The 18,945-nt window shown below is 36.8% G+C and overlaps 1 long non-coding RNA gene across 1 annotated transcript in view; it reads right to left on the bottom strand.

Annotated features, from left to right (window-relative positions):
- LOC309810845 overlaps positions 1-9,999 on the bottom strand; it is a 244,919-nt gene extending 234,920 nt beyond the window's left edge. Inside the window, exon 1 of the long non-coding RNA XR_014295062.1 lies at positions 9,444-9,999. This is a non-coding gene — a long non-coding RNA (uncharacterized lncRNA). The remainder of the gene's footprint in view (positions 1-9,443) is intronic.
- Positions 10,000-18,945: the final 8,946 nt, after the last annotated feature.

The following is an 18,945-nucleotide window of genomic DNA, read 5'->3' as shown; positions in this document are numbered from 1 at the left end:
CAAATGAAATCTCACACTAAACAAGATAATGCTAGAAGAACATGAAGCCAGGGATACAGTGAATGAACCCATAGCAACAACAAAACCCGAACCCATAGCAACAGCAAAACCCAAACCCGGCTCACCTCTGAGTAGACTAACACCCTACAGTAACAGCTCAGCAGAAGAATAGTGGACCCATTTCCAAGCATAAATACTAGTTACCTCTAGTTACCTTATGCTCTACCATTCTATACATGATACCCACTATTCAATGAAAAATTATGAGATATACAAAAAAGCAAGGACAAAACAACCCATTGATAAGAGAAAAAGAAACTGGCAGAACCAGAGAGAACAAGAGATAACCCGTATTCTGGGCCACAACATAGTGAATTTAAAATCACTATAATAAACGTATTAAAGGGTCCAGCAGGAAAGGTGTTCAACATGTGTGAACGGATATTGAATTTCAGTGGAGATATGGAAACTATAAGAAGAGTCGATTGGAAATGCTAGAAACAAATACACAGAAACAGAAATGAAGAATGCCCTTAACTATCACTTCCATAGACATGATGTGTGGCTGAAGAAAAAGGTCAGCTAATGTGAAGACAGGTCAATAGAAATTATCTAAACTGAAGCACAAGGAGAAAGAGAGTGAATAAAACAGAGGGGCTTCCCTGGTGGCTCAGTGGTTAAGAATCCACCTGCCAATGCAGGGGACATGGGTTTGAGCCCTGATCCAGGAAGATCCCACATGCCGCGGAGCAACAAAGCCCGTGCGCCACAACTACTGAGCTTGCACTCTAGAGCCCGCGAGCCACAACTACTGAAGCCTGTGCACCTAGAGTCCGTGCTCCTCAACACGAGAAGCCACAACAATGAGAAGCCTGCGCACACTGCAATGAAGAGTAGCCCCCGGGCTTCCCTGGTGGCGCGGTGGTTGAGAATCTGCCTGACAATGCAGGACACACGGGTTCAAGCCCTGGTCTGGGAGGATCCCACGTGCCAGGGAGCGGCTGGCCCTGTGAGCCACAATTGCTGAGCCTGCGCGTCTGGAGCCTGTGCTCCGCAGCGGGAGAGGCCGCGATAGTGAGAGGCCCGCGCACCGCAATGAGGAGTGGCCTTCACTTGCCACAACTAGAGAAAGCCCTCGCACAGAAACGAAGACCCAACACAGCCATAAATAAATAAATAAATAACATGGTTCCCTTTAAAAAAAAAAAAAAAAAAAGAGTAGCCCCCGCTCGCCACAACTAGAGAAAGCCTGCACACAGCAACGAAGACCCAACACAGCCACAAAAAAAAAAAGATGAGAGCATCCAAGGGTTATCATATGATATCAAATGGTCTAACATAAACCAACTGAAATCCTAGAAGAGAGAAAATGCAACAATAAAGATTTAAAGAGATACTGGTCAAGAATTTTCCAAAAGTAATGAGGGATATCAAATGCACAGATCCCAACAGCTCAGAGATTTCTAAGCAAGATAAATATAGTTTTTAAATAGACATATATACAATATGTTGAAAACCAAAAAGAGAAAGAAAATCTTAAAAACAACCAGAGAAAAAGACCACATTACATACAGAGGAAGAAAAGTAAAATTGAAAAAGATTTCTCAGTCAGAAAGTATGAGAACAAGAAGACATGTTGAAAGGGAAAAAAAACCAAAAACAAACAAGAAAAACAAAAAGCTTGCAACTGAGAATTCTACACACAATGAAAATATCCTTCAAAAATGATGCCAAATTAAAGACTTTTTCCAGACAAAGAAAAGGTGAGACAATTAATTACCTGCACTCATGCATTATAAAATGTAAAAGAAAGTTCTTCAGGCAGAAAGAATATGATATAAGACAGAAACTGAGATTTACACAAAGAATTAAAGATCTCTGGAAACAGTTAAAATGAAAGTAAATAGAAAACAGTCTTCTCATTTTTAATGGCATTAAAAGAAAATTGACTGTCTAAAGTAAAAACAGTACAAATTTACTGTGTGTTTATAGAATATATAAAAGTAAAATCTGCAGCAACAATAGCTCAAAGCCTGGGAAGGTAGAATTGAAAGAATGCTGTTGTAAGGTTCTTAACTCTACACATTAAGAGGTATAATATTACAAGTAGGCAGATGGCAATTACTTAGAGACGTATATTGTCAATGGTATGACATGAGAAAAATATTTCTAAAACGTAAAAATAATTCAATAATGGAGTTTAATAAAATGGAAATTTAAAAGTAATCCAAAAGCATGTAGAAAAAAGGGAACAAAGAAAGAATGGAATAGAAAACAAGTAAAAAAGATTTTAATCCAACCATATCAGTAATATTAAAGGCAAATGGTCAAAACTAAATAAAAATCAGAGATTATCAGAAGATGAGAAAAAAAAGATGCAGATAGACACTGATTACAATAAAACCAGTTTGGGAATTCCCTGGCTGTCCAGTGGTTAGGACTCCATGCTTCCACTGTAGGGGGCACTGGTTCAATCTCTGGTTGGGGAACTAAGATCCTGCATGCCACGCAGTGAGGCCAAAAATTGATAATAATAAAAACAATAAAACCAGTTTGAATTTAAAAACTCAAATCAGTTAAAAGCAAAAATATGGGAAAGATATACCATACACACACTAGCCAAAAGAAAGATATAGTGACTGTATTGTCAGACAAAGTGGATTTCAGAACAAGGAATATTTTTAGGGTTAAAGAGTAACAGTACAATCCTAAATGTGTATGCATTTAAAAATAAAGATCCAAAATGCAAATGTGAAAGCTGACAGACCTGAAAGCAGAAATGGACAAAATCACAATTAGAGTTGTAAACTTAAATACTCCTCTGTCTCTGTAATTGGTAAAAACAAGTAGAAGAAAATCAGTAAGAATATAGAACCTGAACAAAACTAGCAACCAATGTGAGCTAACTGGTACTTATAAAACAAACAACAGCACAATACCCATTCTGTTCAAGTGTACAAGGAACATCAACAAGACAGACCATATTCTGCCCCATGAAACAAATCCTGACCAATTTATAATAATTAAAAGCATACAAAGTATGTTCTATGATACTAAAATAACCTAGATTTCAATAACAAAAATATATTGAAAATTTCTACATATTTGGAAATTAAACAGACATAAATAACTCATGGGTCAAAGAGAACATCATAAGGGAAATTTATAGCATTAAATATCTATATTTGAAAAGAAGAAAGTGCTCAAATCAATTATCTACGTTTCTAACTTAAGAAACTAGAAAAAGGGTACAAATTAAATGCAAAGAAAATAGGAGAAAATTATAAAATTGAGAAGAGAAAAATCAACAAAATTTTACAAAGAAAAATAAAGAAAATCAATGTAACCAAAAGCTGGGTTTTTAAAAAGATCTATAAAATTAATAAACCTCTAAGTAGACTGACAGAAAAAGAGAAGGAAAGGGTGTCATGACAGAGGGTAGGGAGTAGATACAAATATCAGTAATTCAACAACCCAAAAGGAGTGGACAAATTCCTTGAAAGATGCTAACTGCCAAAGTATACTCAAGATGAGATAAATAATCTGAATCACTATCTCTTAAAGAAATTCAATTTGTAGTTAAAACTTTCCAACAAGAAAAACTCCAGGACTAGATGGATTGACTAGCAAATTCTACCAAAAACTTAAAGAAGGAAAAACATGAATTATACATAAAATCTTCCAAAAACTAGAGGAGAAAGGAAAACTTTCCAGCTCACGTTAAGAGGCCAGCATTACTCTGATACCAAAACCACATGAAGAAATTACAATGAATAGAAAACTACAAACCAACAGTCTCGATCAACATAGATGTTAAAATCCTCAACAAAATCTTAACAAATAAAATTCAGCAATATTTACAAAATAAAATAATACATCATGGCCAAATGAGGTTACCCTGGGAATACAGAGCTGGTTCAACATTAGAAAATCAATAATGTTATTCACTATATAAACAGACTTAAGAATGTAATTATGTCCTTGGTGCAGAGAAGTCATTTGATAAAATTCAACATCCATTAATAATAAAAATTCTCAGCTAGGAAAAAAAGGGAACTTCCTCAGTCTGACCAAGTCCATCTATATAGAGTACAGCTAAATCATACTTAATGTAGAAACACAATGTTTTTCTCCTAACATCATGAAAAAATCAAGGGTACCTACTCTCACCACTTCTATTTAAGATCATACTGGAATTTGAAGTCCGTGCAATAAAAAGAGAAAAATAAAAGGTATAAGAATGGGAAAGGAAAAAAAATAACTACTATTTGCAGACAACAAAAAAAAACCCCAAAGATTCTACAAAAACTCTAGTAGAGTGTCATAGATACAGGCCAATATAAAAAATCAATTTCATTTTGATATATTTACAATAACCATTGGAACTTAAATTTATACAGTAAATATTTTTATCAAGTATATTTGCCATAGCACCAAAAAGCATGAAATTATTAGGTATAAATGTAACAAAAGATTATCAACATCTGTATACTGAAAACTACAAGAGCTGATGCAGGAAATGAAAGAAGACCTAAGTAAATGGAGATATATTCCATGTTCATGTATTAGAAGACAATACTGTTGGAGAAGTGACACTGCCTGATTTCAAGTCTTTCTATAAAGCAACAGTAATCAAGGAAGTATGGTACTAACTATATTCAGTGGAGTAAAATGAAAAGCCCTGAATTTTACCCACACTGATACGGTCAACTAATTTTTTACTGAAGGTGCAAAGGGAATTCAAATGAGAAAGGATAGTCTTTTCAACAAATGGTGCTGGAAAAATTGGACTTCAATATACAAAAAAACAATAATGATCCTTGACCTTTATCTTACACTATCCACAAAATTAACTTAAAATGGATTATAGATTTAAATGTAAAACTGTGAAGTATAAAATACCTAGAAGAAAACATAGAAAAAAATATTTGTGACCCTGGGTTAGCCAGTGATTTGTCAGATGCAAAAGCACAATCCTTTAAAAAAAAAAAAGAAGAAATTGATACATTGAAATTTATTAAAATATAAACTTCTGTCCTTCCAAATACACTGCTCAGAAAATTAAGATAAAAACTGACTTGGATAAAATCTTTTTGAAAGACATGTTAGGTGAAGAACCTGTATCTAGAATATCTAAACTCTCCAAACTCAATAATAAGAAAAAAATTTTTAAATAGGCGAAAGATTTTAACTAAGAAGATATACAAATAAATGGAAAATACGTATATGAAAAGATGCTAACCTCTTTAGTCATTAGGAAAGTGCAAATTAAAACCACAATGTGACAACACCACATACCCACTTGATTAAAAAACAAAAACAAATTAAAAATCTTACACAACTGACAATATCAACACTGGCAAGGCTGACAAGCAATGAAGCTCTCATGCATTGCTGGTAGGAATGCAAAATGTTACAACCACTTTGGACATTAGTTTTGCTGTTTCTTATGAGTTAAACATACATTTACCATATGATCCAACTATCTCCTTGATTTTTACCCAAGGAAAATGAAAACTTATGTTCCCACAAAAACTTATACATACTAAATGTTTACAGTGGCTTTATTCATAATCAACAAAAACTAGAAATAACACAAATATTGTTCAATTGGCAAATTCACAAATAAACTGTATTATATCCATATAATGGAACAACACTCAGCAAGAAAAAGGAACCAACTACTGATACACAAAACAAGAATGAATTTCAACTGCATTATGTTTAAATGACAGGAGCTAGACTCAAAAGCCCACATACTATAATTCTACTTAGCTGTCGTTCTGGAAAAGGCAAAATTATAGGGACCAAAACAGAAGAATGGTTGCCAAGTGCTGAGGATTAGGAATAAGGTGTTGATTATAAGCACAAGTGAATGTTGGGAGCTACTAGAATTGGTCTAGATCTCGATTTGGTGGTATATGCATTTATCAAAACTCATAAAATGATACACTAAAAAAGGTAAGTCTCACTTATTACTGTATATAAATTATATCTCCATAAAACTGACCGCCCACACACACACACATGCACGTGAACTAGAGTCCTCTGAGATTATTTCAAGCCCAGTGAGTCAGTAGTAATAAACATGTTCCAGGAAACAGAACTTACACTAACAGAACAAATGTGATATCGGCTGCATCCAAAGTGACAAGCACTGAACCAGTCTGATGATGATAATGATAAAGCCAAGTTTTATAGCCTCTATATCTGCCCCCAAAATATGCTCATAAGAATATTTTTATTCTTCCAAAATCCCTAAGTCATCTCTTATCACCCAGACTGTCATGTCCATATGGCGTTTTTTGTCCCCTCATCGGACCCAGTTTCAGAGCCCATGCTCATCTTGCTGGCTCTTCTCCGCAATCCTGATCTGCCATCAGCACAATCCCCATGTATCCTCAACCTCCTATGTGAATGTTCCCTACACATTCTTGCCGCACCTGAAATCTGGATTCCCCTGAGGACCTGCTTCCCCTAGAGCCTTCTCATTGTCCTGCTGTTTTCACCCTTGGGCTACCAGACCAGGAGACACAGTAGTTGTCCTTGCCATTTAATGCTGCTTCGAGATCACTGTTCTTCCCATCTCAGAAACAAAAACACAACATTCAGCAATTTAAAAGTCATGCCTGTGATTATAGCACCCAATATCTCTGCTTGTTGCAATCATCTACAGAGATCCATCTCACTGCCTCCCATTTTTTGAAGAGTTCAGCTCATGACTCACTTTCTTTCTCTCATCACCAGTCTTTTCACAGATCTTGTGATCTTCATATTCCTATAGAAAACCTTTCTGTTATCTTGGCTTTTCCAGTTCCTGGACCAGCTCATCTCCAGTGATCTTGTTTCCTCTGCCACTTACTTCCCAGTCATACCTCCCACAACTCCTTCCTTTCTCATCATCAGCTGATAACCTTGTTTCTTATGTCACTTAAATTGGAAACATTAAGAAGAGACCTTGCTCATTCTCCATCCACTGGCCTACCCACCTAACTAGCTCTGCCTGTGTACTCTACCGTCGTTCTTCCAGATAAACTACACATACTTCCATCTAAGCCCAGCCACTGCAGCTGAGAACTGGTTCTTAGCACGGCTCACACACTGAAGGACATCACTCTCGCAAGTTCTGGCCGCTCTCCCTGTTGGAATTAATCAACATTCCATGGACCATCTGAACACAATCAACTTTCAATTTCCTCTTCGTGGATTACACACTCCATGCAATCTTTGTCCCCAATCAGAGTGCCTCCCATCCCAGAGTCTCCACTTCCCTCTGGACTGCCAACTGAAGAAATTTTAGTTTTTTGATCAGGGACAAATTGTACCTGTATATCTCTAACTTTCTGACTGCTGTCTGGTCCTAGATACTCACCCCAAACGGGTGTGTATCAGTAGCAGAGCAGACACAGATTCTATGCTGGGATTATAACTTAACCATATTTATGAAGCAAGGACCTAATGATTCTCTGACCGCCAAGAGTCTGTGCCCTCCCCACCTCCATGGATCCCAGGAACTTCCATGATCACTCTGCTTCAGACGGCCCTGACTAGACATATTGCTGTTATTCACCCTTGGCTGGACTCTTGGCCAGGTCAGCGCTAACTCTGTGACAGCTAAGTTGACCCTACTCATTTTCCAAAGAAATCCAGAAGCATTATGGCAATGAAGAGAGAGAAAAATTGGAAAAGAAAACAAATAACAAGAGAGCAGGAGAAATTTAGTAATCTCTTCCTTTTCCAGGAACTTGCCTATCTAGCCCTCTGTTTCTCTTAGTTTTATGTAAATTCACACAGCCTTGCCAGACAGAAAAGGCCATGCCCAAGAGAAACTTGTAACGTAACTCTTCAACTTTGATTCAGGTACCACAGGCTCTAAATATAAAACTCGAACTCAAGAGCACGACAGTGATTCTACACAAATTACCTGTCTTCACACCAAGAATACCGGCCTACTACTACTCCTGATACACAAAGGATGGGCTCTGCCCTGTGATAGATGGTACTGGCAAATAGAACGAGGATGGCCCATTTACTATCAATCCAACCATACAAGCCAGCGGGGAAGTCTGGAGCCCAGTTCTGGGATAGAGTTGACTCATTTAGCAGCAGATCTTTCAAATCCTTTCCCAGGTAACTCATCCCCCACTTGGTTCGTAAGCTGCCTGTGTCACAACTGGTCTTTCATTTTTCCTCATAAATAATATTTTCTACACTTAACTCCATTTCTTTCACTTCTTTTACCACTGTTTCCCTTAATACTTTGCTCAATTATAAAATGAGAACTCCAAAAAAACTTTACTAAGCTTGCCAACTATTTTAAATATAGGAGATGCTTTTATTCTTACAAGTCAGTAATGCGAGATTCAGGAAGTATAAAGAGCCAAAGGTCACATAAGTGAGGGCCAGTGCTCAGGTATGAACTTGGAACTCTCATTCGAAAGACCATCAGACCATGCTGTTGTTAGTACAGGTGATGAAGGAAAGACTCAGGGTGTATTATAGCGTGTAAGGCCAAGGGCGCTAAGAGATAGCACAGAATTGTGTTTGGCACGTAGTAGATGCTCATGCTAGAAAACAAAAACAAAAAAACAAGATCCAAGAGATACATTCTTAATTGATTTCCAGATTCAATAGGCTTCACCAAACATACTGCCACAATGTGTAAGTCCTTGTTTCACATCACTGCAAGTATGGCCTGGCCACCTGGTAACTCTGCTCACCTACTCTACCTGCTCCTAACCAGGGTCTGGTTTCCCTGGGCTTCATCACTCAAATGTCAGTCCGGCCCTGTAGGAAAAGGCAATGGATAGGCACCTCTAAGGACATAGGAGAAGGCTGGGTGTGGCTTTGACATTTACAAGAGTTGGAAATACCTCTGTTTAGAAAACGTTTATGACGATACCAAAAGTAATCTATAATGACAGCTAAAATCTAAAATTCCCACAAAGAATTAAAGAGGTTAATATAATATCCTCACAACTTAAAGGATTCTCTTGATTTCAGAGAGGAAGAAAACTCTGCTTTTAGATTTATTTCACTATTAGTTGAAAAGTGCCAGATGTTTTATTTTTCTTCTAGAAAACCAGGCAATACATTGTCTTGACTGAGTGACTTCTTTGAAGCTTTCCTTTAGTGGAAAGAGTCAGCTATTAGTCTGTTCTTTCTTCAGATCTCAAACATTTTCGTTAAAAAAAAAAAAAGGTGTTTCTAGCATTACTGATTCATAATTACTAATAATACAATTACAGATCATATGTAGTGCATTCATCCCAGATCTTATGCTTTGGTTCCAATGGTTAGACTGCGGTATCTCTGAGGTGTTAGAATTCAGGTTAAATTCCATGCAGCAAGGATGCTTCTCACACTAGACCAGGAGTCTCTGTTAGGCAGACTCCACTCTTTTCTCTTGCTTCCTTGCAACAGCCAGAGCCCCTAGAACTTACCTCAAACTCCAGGTCAAACTCATTGGGTGAGAAGCCCTACAGAAGGGCACCAATTTCAGAGAGGAACCCAAAGTGCACAAGGCTTCTTGTCCTGAATCCAGCAATATCTGTGAGAGATGGAGAGATCACTGATTGCCTGTATATTTCAGTTTACTTTCCAAATTCAGCATTTAAACAAAGTATGTTGTTTATCCAGTTCAAATCCAGAGCCAAAGTATGTGCCAAGAGGGAGCCTTAATTTCTCGTAACAGAACAGGTTTGGCCCTAATGTGTAATTTATGAGTCAGTGTATCAAATTTGACGAATGTATTTGTTCCAAGTAGGGAGCAAGCCATTAGGCATTACACATCCTGAAATTTGGGGAGAGGAGGAAAATAACTTTGATTTCTCTGCTCTTTCATTAATAAAGATGAATCCAAGTTGATGAATAAATTTTCTGGATTGCTTAATACCTCCCAGATATCATCATCAAGGCCTGGGCAAGGCAGGTGAAAAGATTTCCATGAGCAAGAAGCAGTGGAGAAGGACTTCCTCTGTGAAATAAATTGTTGGTAATTCTGGAAAATTTTCCTTTATCCTAACATTCTTCTGCCTCCTTTGCCCTACCCTATTCTCTGTGTTTTTAAATGTGCCAAATATGTCTTTCTACTAACAGCTGGTAAATGGAGTTGGGGGAAAAGCCACAGTGTCACCCCTCTATTGCAGCCATGTAATAAATACACAAAAAGATAAACTGCACAGCCACAGAGAGACATCACATCTTCCTTCCTCCTGGCACAATTTGCACAGTCACTGAATATGATTAAAGTCTTGAGGACCTGGACATAGTCATTTCTATTTTGGTACCACTGGCTTGATCTACCCCTGCAGCTAGAAGGGAATCACCCTCTTTGTGTAAATGTTTGCCTTGCTGGAAATTCCGAAGCAGAAATTAATAGGATACATGCTTCAGGAGGAATATTAAATTATCCATGATAAACAATTCCTAGGCAATGTTTAGACTGGCCCAAAGTCATCTTAAGAACTGTGCACAAGGATAGAACAACACATCTGGCATCTATATACTAGGACTGTCTATAAAACAAAAGGCAAAGTAGAGCTCTGTCAATTAGCTACTTACTCTAATTGATGTGTTCTATCAGCCTAGGGAGACAACAAATTAATGACTCAACAAGTATCAAATCTCTACTTCGTTCTATCTGGTGTAGACACAGTTAATGCATCATGAATGTTTGCTTCTCTTTACCAGCAGTTACAGAACACACTTGGAACTCCTCTACAAATTCTCTTTGATCTCTTCTCTGAAGTCAAAGTGCCAATATTCTGGACTCCTGTGACATCAACTATCACAACCCCCAGGCTATTAAAGAGCTGAAACTAATCAGGTAGAATCAGCACCAAAAGAAGTTTCAACACAACATGGTCATTTGTTCAAGGAAACTTTGTCTACGCATTCAGGATCTCAATATAGTTGCAAATATTCTTTTTAAATACATTCATACATACACACAGACACAGGTGCACACATACGGACACACGTACGTAGAGAGAGAAAAATAAAGGAAATAAAGACCTTTTATTTTCCTTGGTCAAAATCAGGATTAAGGCATTATTTGGGGTATTCTCAATAAAAACTATGTATTGTATTTCTTTATATGAATCAGCAAAATGAAGCAAATTTAACTGAAGGTCCTTTGAGGTTGTGTCAGTTTCCCCACAGTGCTGACCCAGAAACTTAAAAGGATATATAGTAACAAAGAGGTCAATTCCATAGGACAGAAAGTCTTATTTTGAATAATATCTTAACACTGACTTTGAGCCAAAAGAAAATTGTGGCTTTTTTTTAAAGGGGTCAGGGGGAGCGGATTGTACTCCATTTCTGTTGTCTGATTCACAAGTATTATTAAATGTTTACCAGAAATCTGACGGCAGTTTCCTAACATTTGTTAATCATAGAGAACGTCATTCCATTAACAACTCAATAAACTTCTTTAGAGTTGTACAAGGTAAGTCTCACTACCTTAACATGGCTAACCCATCCTTGTAGAATAAATATTTGCTTTCAATTTCTCTATGCCAAGTTTTACGGGATCATGTAATCTAAATCTCCTATTGTAAATGAGGTATGCCCTCCAGAAAAATGAGAGAACAGAGTTTAAAGCTTTGTTTGCCTTCTCTCTACAAGTCCTTGAATCAAGGGTTTCACATCTCCAGAAAAACAGACTTAGGGCACTTCGGACAAGTATCCCAGCAGGAGTGTCTTTGAGAAGTACTTTAAAGACAATTCAAGCCTCCCTCACAGATTTTTTCACATCCTCCAGCCTGAAGTGGTCTGTGCTGTTGTATATCTACCAGGGCACCAAGTAAGTAAAGATTATATTTTCCATTCTCCTAATTATTGTTACTTCTTTGTAATAATTTTTGTAGAAGTTCAGCCTAATTTCTTCCCCAAAACCTGCATTTTGTAGTTCCTGACTTTCATGATTACTCTTACCCTGAATCAGCTGGGATAGAGCTCTGATGATAGGTCATCCTGAGATAGCCATTCAATGCTTCCTGCACAAGCACATCCCTGAATGTGACTTGGAGTAAGTCTTCCCTGCATGCAGAGTAGAAAGCTGCCTGCATGGAGCGAATTCTCTGATATTAACTTTCTGTAAAGAGGATAAGCCACCCAACCAGTAACTCTCATAGTAAAGTACATAGTAAGCATCACTGTATAATTATCATCACCACTATTATTAGAAGTCTACTTCTGTAGAATATCCTAAGAAATGAAAAAACCGACAAATTCTCATGTATTGACATAAATGACTAGCATCAGTTTCTTTCTGAGAATATATTTTGATAGAGGGAAAGGGAAGGAAAAGAGAAGATAAATTACATTTACTGAATAACTGCCATGTCCCAGAATTTGTACTCGGTGCTTTACATAAATTATCTTGCTTTAATTCCTACAGCCATCGTAAGCCATAGAGTTATCTTCATTTTAGAGATGAATGAACTTAGTCTCGGAGGAGTTAAGCAATTTGTCCAAAGTCCCATGCCTGTGAACAGTAAGTCTGGGATTCAAATAAGTCATTTTAGCAAAGCAAATTGCTGTAGGCAGGTGGGTAGAGTACGATGTACAATTTTTTAAAAGCATATAAACACACCCAATATCTCAAAAATGTGTGAGGACCAGGGGTGATGAATTGAAGACCATGGAAAACAATCTGTCTGCCTAAGGTTTGGGCAAAGGATGACTCTGAAATGACTGTAATATTTAGACTCTTTGTCCTGAGTCAGAATATATCTAACAGAATTCATCTCTGTCCTTTTCCCCCATTTTATCTAAAAGGAAGAAAATTCATTTGTATGTGTGTGATAAAAACTAGGATCTCAGTTCCTTTAAAAAGAATGAGTTGAACTCACTTACAAATCTTTACCCAGGTAGTGTTAAAATAAATATTCCAGTAAAGACAGATTCAGAATTAGAAAAGCTGTATGTGACTCAATTGTCATTTCCAGCATTTAAATCAGGACCAGTCACACAGATCTCAACATTAGCCCAAATCCCTTCCACCTATTTCTCCTCTCTGCCAATAACCAGTTTTTAATCTATTTCAGGAAGGAGTCCAGGACACCGTGGAAATAAAGATTAACTTTAAAATACTTCCTGAAGCATTACCAGAAATCATGTTTTGAATTTCCAAATGACTTGTATTGTTCTAAATTTCTGGGCTGTGCCCAGGACCACAGAGATAAATGGGGCATTGGGACAACCATGTGAAGGACCAAGTGGTAATGTGAAGTAAGTGTACTGTTTAGCATGAGTCATTTGAAAACAGATAAAAGAAGAATGCCTAGAAAAGATGATATTACATGACAACGATATTCCAAACAAAACACAAGGAGTTGATCTACATTTGCTTTCAGGTCATGACATACTATATGGGAACCCACTGGCTATGGATCACCCTGATTCAACAACCCAATTCATCATATTCTCGGGTTTACAGCATAATCACTGGTTCTCAAACTTGACTACACAAGAGACTCACCTTGTGAGTTTGGGGATTTTGTTTTTTATACAATACCAGTGCCTGGGCCCCCTCACCAGAGATTTAGATTAATTGGCATAGGGAGGGGCCAGGCTTCAGTAGTTTTTAAAGTTCCCTGTGTGATTCAGTGTGAGCAAGACTGGAGCACCACTGTGTTAGCTGTATGAAACGGCCTGCAAAATTTTATACCTCAACATTTTAGGGTTGTCAGAACTGACATCATGGCTGTATAATTTGTGAAAACTTGGGCAAGTTACTGATCCCTGAAACTCAGTTTCCACATCTGTAAAATGGAGATCAGAACCCTGTTCAGCATGTTCTTTAACATGGGATCCAGGTCATCATATTTCCAAACTGAATGTCTAGATCTTTTCAAAATAAATGCCTTCAATCATTTTCTGATTCATATGTCTCTAGAATGAACACTGTGTGTAACATGTGAAAATATCTTCTCAGTGTAACAGCATTATTTCTTTTGCTTATGTAACGAACTATGGCTTCAGAATGCCAAAAAAAAAAAAATAGCTTGAAAGTGGAAAAATACTATCACCAAATATCTGTTCTATCTCTATATCCCCAAATTGGAAAAATGGTGTTTTGGGTATGGTATTTGTCAATGTTATTTATTTTGTTTAAAACTGACCACCTAGCCTATACTTACACCCTCATACTTCAAGACTCCCAAGTTGGCAGTCTTGGTAACAAAACTGCCAACTCACTGTTTAGATTTTGAATACTTACTACCCTGCGTTACTGAGAAATTTGTATCATTTTGTTGTGGGGTTGAAGGATGATTTTAATTTGCATCTTTTGTCTCCATTGTGCTGTCACAGTTCCTGAAACGAAGTGGATGTTTACTATATATTTGTTAAATTTATTTTTAAATGTTTACTTCAATATTCCTGATGATTAAATGATATAACAGACTAACCCAAACTTTGGTACCTGCTTACCGTCAAAGACTCCAGAATCAAGCAAGAGCACCAATATTTCCTACCCAACTAGTCTACAGCTTAAATTTAGGAGAATCTTTTGCTTTTGTGAAAGTTTTAATCATTTATAATTACACATTTTGAGGGTAGGTTATATATCCTTCCTATTCTGGATCTGTAATCAAATCTTTGACAAATTAATTGAGTTTTCCTCCAGAAAAGTAAAAGAGATGGAGTTAATAAATACAGATATTGATACTTCGCAGAGGTATTTTGGCATTTATAGAGTAAAGAATTTGAGAGTACAAGGTAAGTCTCTTTTGGTGAATACATGGACTACTTTATTATCTAGAAGAGCACTACTTAAGTTATAGTAATGAAGGATTAAAATATGCCCTCTGTGTCAGACACTGCTCATTGCTACCTAACATTGATCCCCCCACACACACTTTATTCCTTAGGATAGCAATGTGCCCAGACTCAGGTGATAGATTACGATGAGACTGAGTCAATCATAATCATTTCATTCCTTGGCTCCTTATCCTCCCTTGCATGAGATGTTCAGGGAAGTCAGCTGGTAGGTTTTTAGCATTTTTGTGTACCTGCTAAAAGGGAACAGACACAAGAGGTATGGCCCCTTTCTTCAGCTTTCTGATTTAAATAAAGCATTTTTTAGTTGAAATTTTGGAAGCAATCTTGTGACCATAAAGCAGCAATCCTTAAGACAAAAGAAAATAAAATAAGGACAATGGAGCTACAAGATAAAAAGATCCTGGATCTTTGATGGAGTCTTTGAGGAGCTGAATCAATGCCAACCAACAACTACTGCAGACTTTTCTATTATAAGACAAAAAATTAACTACTTAGAAGTAAACCATAATTTCTACGTATGAGATTATGAAGAATATCTTCTCCCTATAAAATTCTTAAGATGGTAATATTTCATCTGTGAATGAGAAACAGACTTTCATAACAAAATCAATCATTAGAAAAGACATTTCAAACCCAACCTCACTGTTGCCCTTATTTTCCTTCCAAATTCCTGACATTAAAAACAAACTATTTCTACCACCTCAAACCAGTGCAATCCTCATTGCCATATAAACTTTCTCCCTCTCCCCCTCCCCCTTTCCCCTCCCTCTCCCTCAAATATATATGTGTATATATGTATGTATTGTACTTATATACATACACAAACAATGCATACACAACTTCTCTGAATAACTCCCCTTCAAAACGTAGTTTTGAATGATTGGGAAAGTGATTAATATGAGCAGCAGGGTTTCTTGACTGCACAGGAGATGCTTCTAACATACTTTAATTCCCATGACTATCCCAATGCCATTGCATTTTTTTAAAGAATAAACTGACCACTTTTACCAAGTGTGTCCAAATTAAGGACTTCTGAGTAACCTTGGTTTCAAATGAACCAAAACAGGGTTACCCACAGAAATAGCAGAGCTGAGAATAAAGGTCTCTTGAATAGAGCTTTTCATCCATATGACTCATCAGACACTATGATTAGGAAAATGAATTTGCCTGTAAAGTCCAAAGGCTATTCTGATCCTGACTCCTTGTACAGACTTGGAAAAGTACCTCAATTCTTAATGCCCTAGTTGCTAAATTTACATAGGTAATTTCTTCCTGTTTATCTCATAAGACAGTGAGGAAATTCCCAATAAATTTTAAAGTACTGCACATATTAATGCTATTAAAAGATCTGTTTCCATTTCAAACACCCCAGAGATACCCAGTTTCCAGTTTAGATAGAAGAGGTACATAACCTGACAATATCAGTCACAGAACTAGTTTATTTGGGGGCACGTAACAGATCTCCGATCCTTATACTTCTGCTTGACCTGAGCACAGGGTTATTAGCTTAAATGGCTTTGTAAAAAAAATATCAACAGTCATTCAACCATATGACAGCCTGATGGATACAGACAGAGCCGAACAGTAAAACTATCAGTTTCCTTATTTTTCCTCTAGAAAAATATGCTACAGTTTCAATATGTCTAAAACACTGTAAAACTATTCAAAAGAAAGCAGTCAGAGTCTCAATCTAATCTGTCCACTCTGCCCTTAAACCTTAAAATACCACAATAAGACTAGAGCATATAACAATGTATTCACTTACAAAAACTACATATATATTGTATTTGCATAAAATATTGTAAAGAACCTATTGGTGTCCTATTAACCAATTAATAGTAAAAACAGGAAAACCAAAGAGATCACTTATAAAAGCAATTGTCTAGCATGTCCTATGTTGAAAAAGGTATATATATATAAAACTTATTTTGTACAAGTGTAGAAATAATATTACTCAACTTACCTTTTCATTAACTGGCACAAAAAGGCATAAAGGACAATTTTTAAATTGAAAAAAAAATTTTTTTTTTTACAACATCAGCTTTCTTATAAAAGAACAGTTTACTGCAATTGCAGGATATTCTCATTTAGCTTCCCTATGCAGAGAAATAGGAAACTGAAAGGAGATTAAGATGAAACAAGCTAACAGATTTGATAAAAATTTAAAAGTTGTTGATGAAAGCTCAAAAAATCACAATACCAATCATCTCAATGGTCAAAGGCTGGAGAAAAACAAAGAAAACTATACCAAGTCACATCATAATCAAACTTCTGAAAACAAATAATTTTTAAAAAATATTTTAACCAGGGGCTTCCCTGGAGGTGCAGTGGTTGAGAGTCTGCCTGCCGATGCAAGGGACACGGGTTCGTGCCCCGGTCCGGGAAGATCCCACAGGCCGCGGAGCGGCTGGGCCTGTGAGGCATGGCTGCTGAGCCTGCGCATCCGGAGCCTGTGCTCTGCAACGGGAGAGGCCACAACAGTGAGAGGCCTGCATACCACAAAAAAAATTAAAAAATAAAAATAAAAAATAAAAAATAAAATAAAATAAAATAAATATATATATATTTTTTAACCAGAGGGAAAAGGACACATTATGTATTAAGGAACAAAGATAACAGTAACATAAAATTTGAGTCAGAAACACTATAAACCAGAAGACAATAAAAAGAATAAAAACAAATATATGTACAATTCTACACCCAGAAAAATAATCTTCAAAAAATAAAGATGAAATAAAGGCAGATATAAAAAACAGAGGTATTTCACTGCCAGCAGGCATGAACAGAAACCAAAAAAATTTTTAGAAATACTCTGAGAAAGAAGGAAAATGATTTCAGAGGAAACTTTTTATATTTAGTTTCCACTAAAGAATGAAAAATACTGGAAATAATACAGAGAGACAGAGGAAATGAGTGAAGGAGGGAAGGAGAGAAGAGAGAAAGAAAACACAAATTATCAAATAAGTAGTGAGTGGGGCCATCACTATATAAACTATAGATATTAAAAAGATAATTAGGGAAAATGATGAACAACTATATTTCAATAATTTTGGTAACTGTGATGAAATGGTTAAATTCCTCAAAAAACATGATCTACCAAAGGTCACCAGAAAGAAAAAGATAACCTGAATAGCGCTGTATTTATTAAAGAAAATACATCTATAGTTTCAAAACTTCCTGCAAAAGAAAATCCAGATCCAGAGAGCTTCACTTGTGAATTCTCCCAAACACTTAAGAAATAATACCATGCATACACAAACTCTTCTAGAAAATAAGGAGCTGGGGAGGTGGGGGGATGATACTTCCCTACTCATTCTGAGGGCATGATTACCTTAATACCAAAACCAGATAAAGACATGCAATTAAAAAAAAAGCCTAAAGACCAATATTTCTCATGAACATATCACAAAAAATTTTAACAAATTTAATGCAATTATATATACTAAGAATAAAACAACATAGCCATATTGGTTTTACTCCAGAAACACAAGGCTGCTTAAACATTGAAAAATCAATAGAACACTCCCTAACACCATACACAAAAAGAAACTCAAAACGGATTAAAGACCTAAATGTGGGCTTCCCTGGTGGCGCAGTGGTTGAGAGTCCGCCTGCCGATGCAGAAGACACGGGTTCGTGCCCCGGTCTGGGAAGATCCCACATGCCGCGGAGAGGCTGGGCCCGTGAGCCATGGCCGCTGAGACTGCGCATCCGGAGCCTGTGCTCCGCAACGGGAGAGGCCACAGCAGTGAGAGGCCCGCATATGGCAAAAAAAAAAAAAAAAAAAAAAAAAAAAGACCTAAATGTAAGGCCAGACGCTATAAAACTCTTAGAGGAAAACATTGGCAGAACACTCTATGACATAAATCACAGCAAGATCCTTTTTGACCCACCTCCCAGAGAAATGGAAATAAAAACAAAAATCAACAAATGGGACCTAATGAAACTTAAAAGCTTTTGCACTGCAAAGGAAACCATGAACAAGACCAAAAGACAACCCTCAGAATGGGAGAAAATATTTGCAAATTAAGCAACTGACAAAGGATTAATCTCCAAAATATACAAGCAGCTCATGCAGCTCAATATCAAAAAAAAAACCCAATCCAAAAATGAGCAGAAGACCTAAATAGACATTTCTCCAGAGAAGATATACAG

This window comes from Mesoplodon mirus (genome assembly GCF_964341445.2).
Source record: "Mesoplodon mirus genome assembly, chromosome: 9".
NCBI classification, from domain to species: Eukaryota; Metazoa; Chordata; class Mammalia; order Artiodactyla; family Ziphiidae; genus Mesoplodon; species Mesoplodon mirus.
Note: the sequence above shows the minus strand (reverse complement) of the source record. Positions and strands in the feature narration are given on the sequence as shown.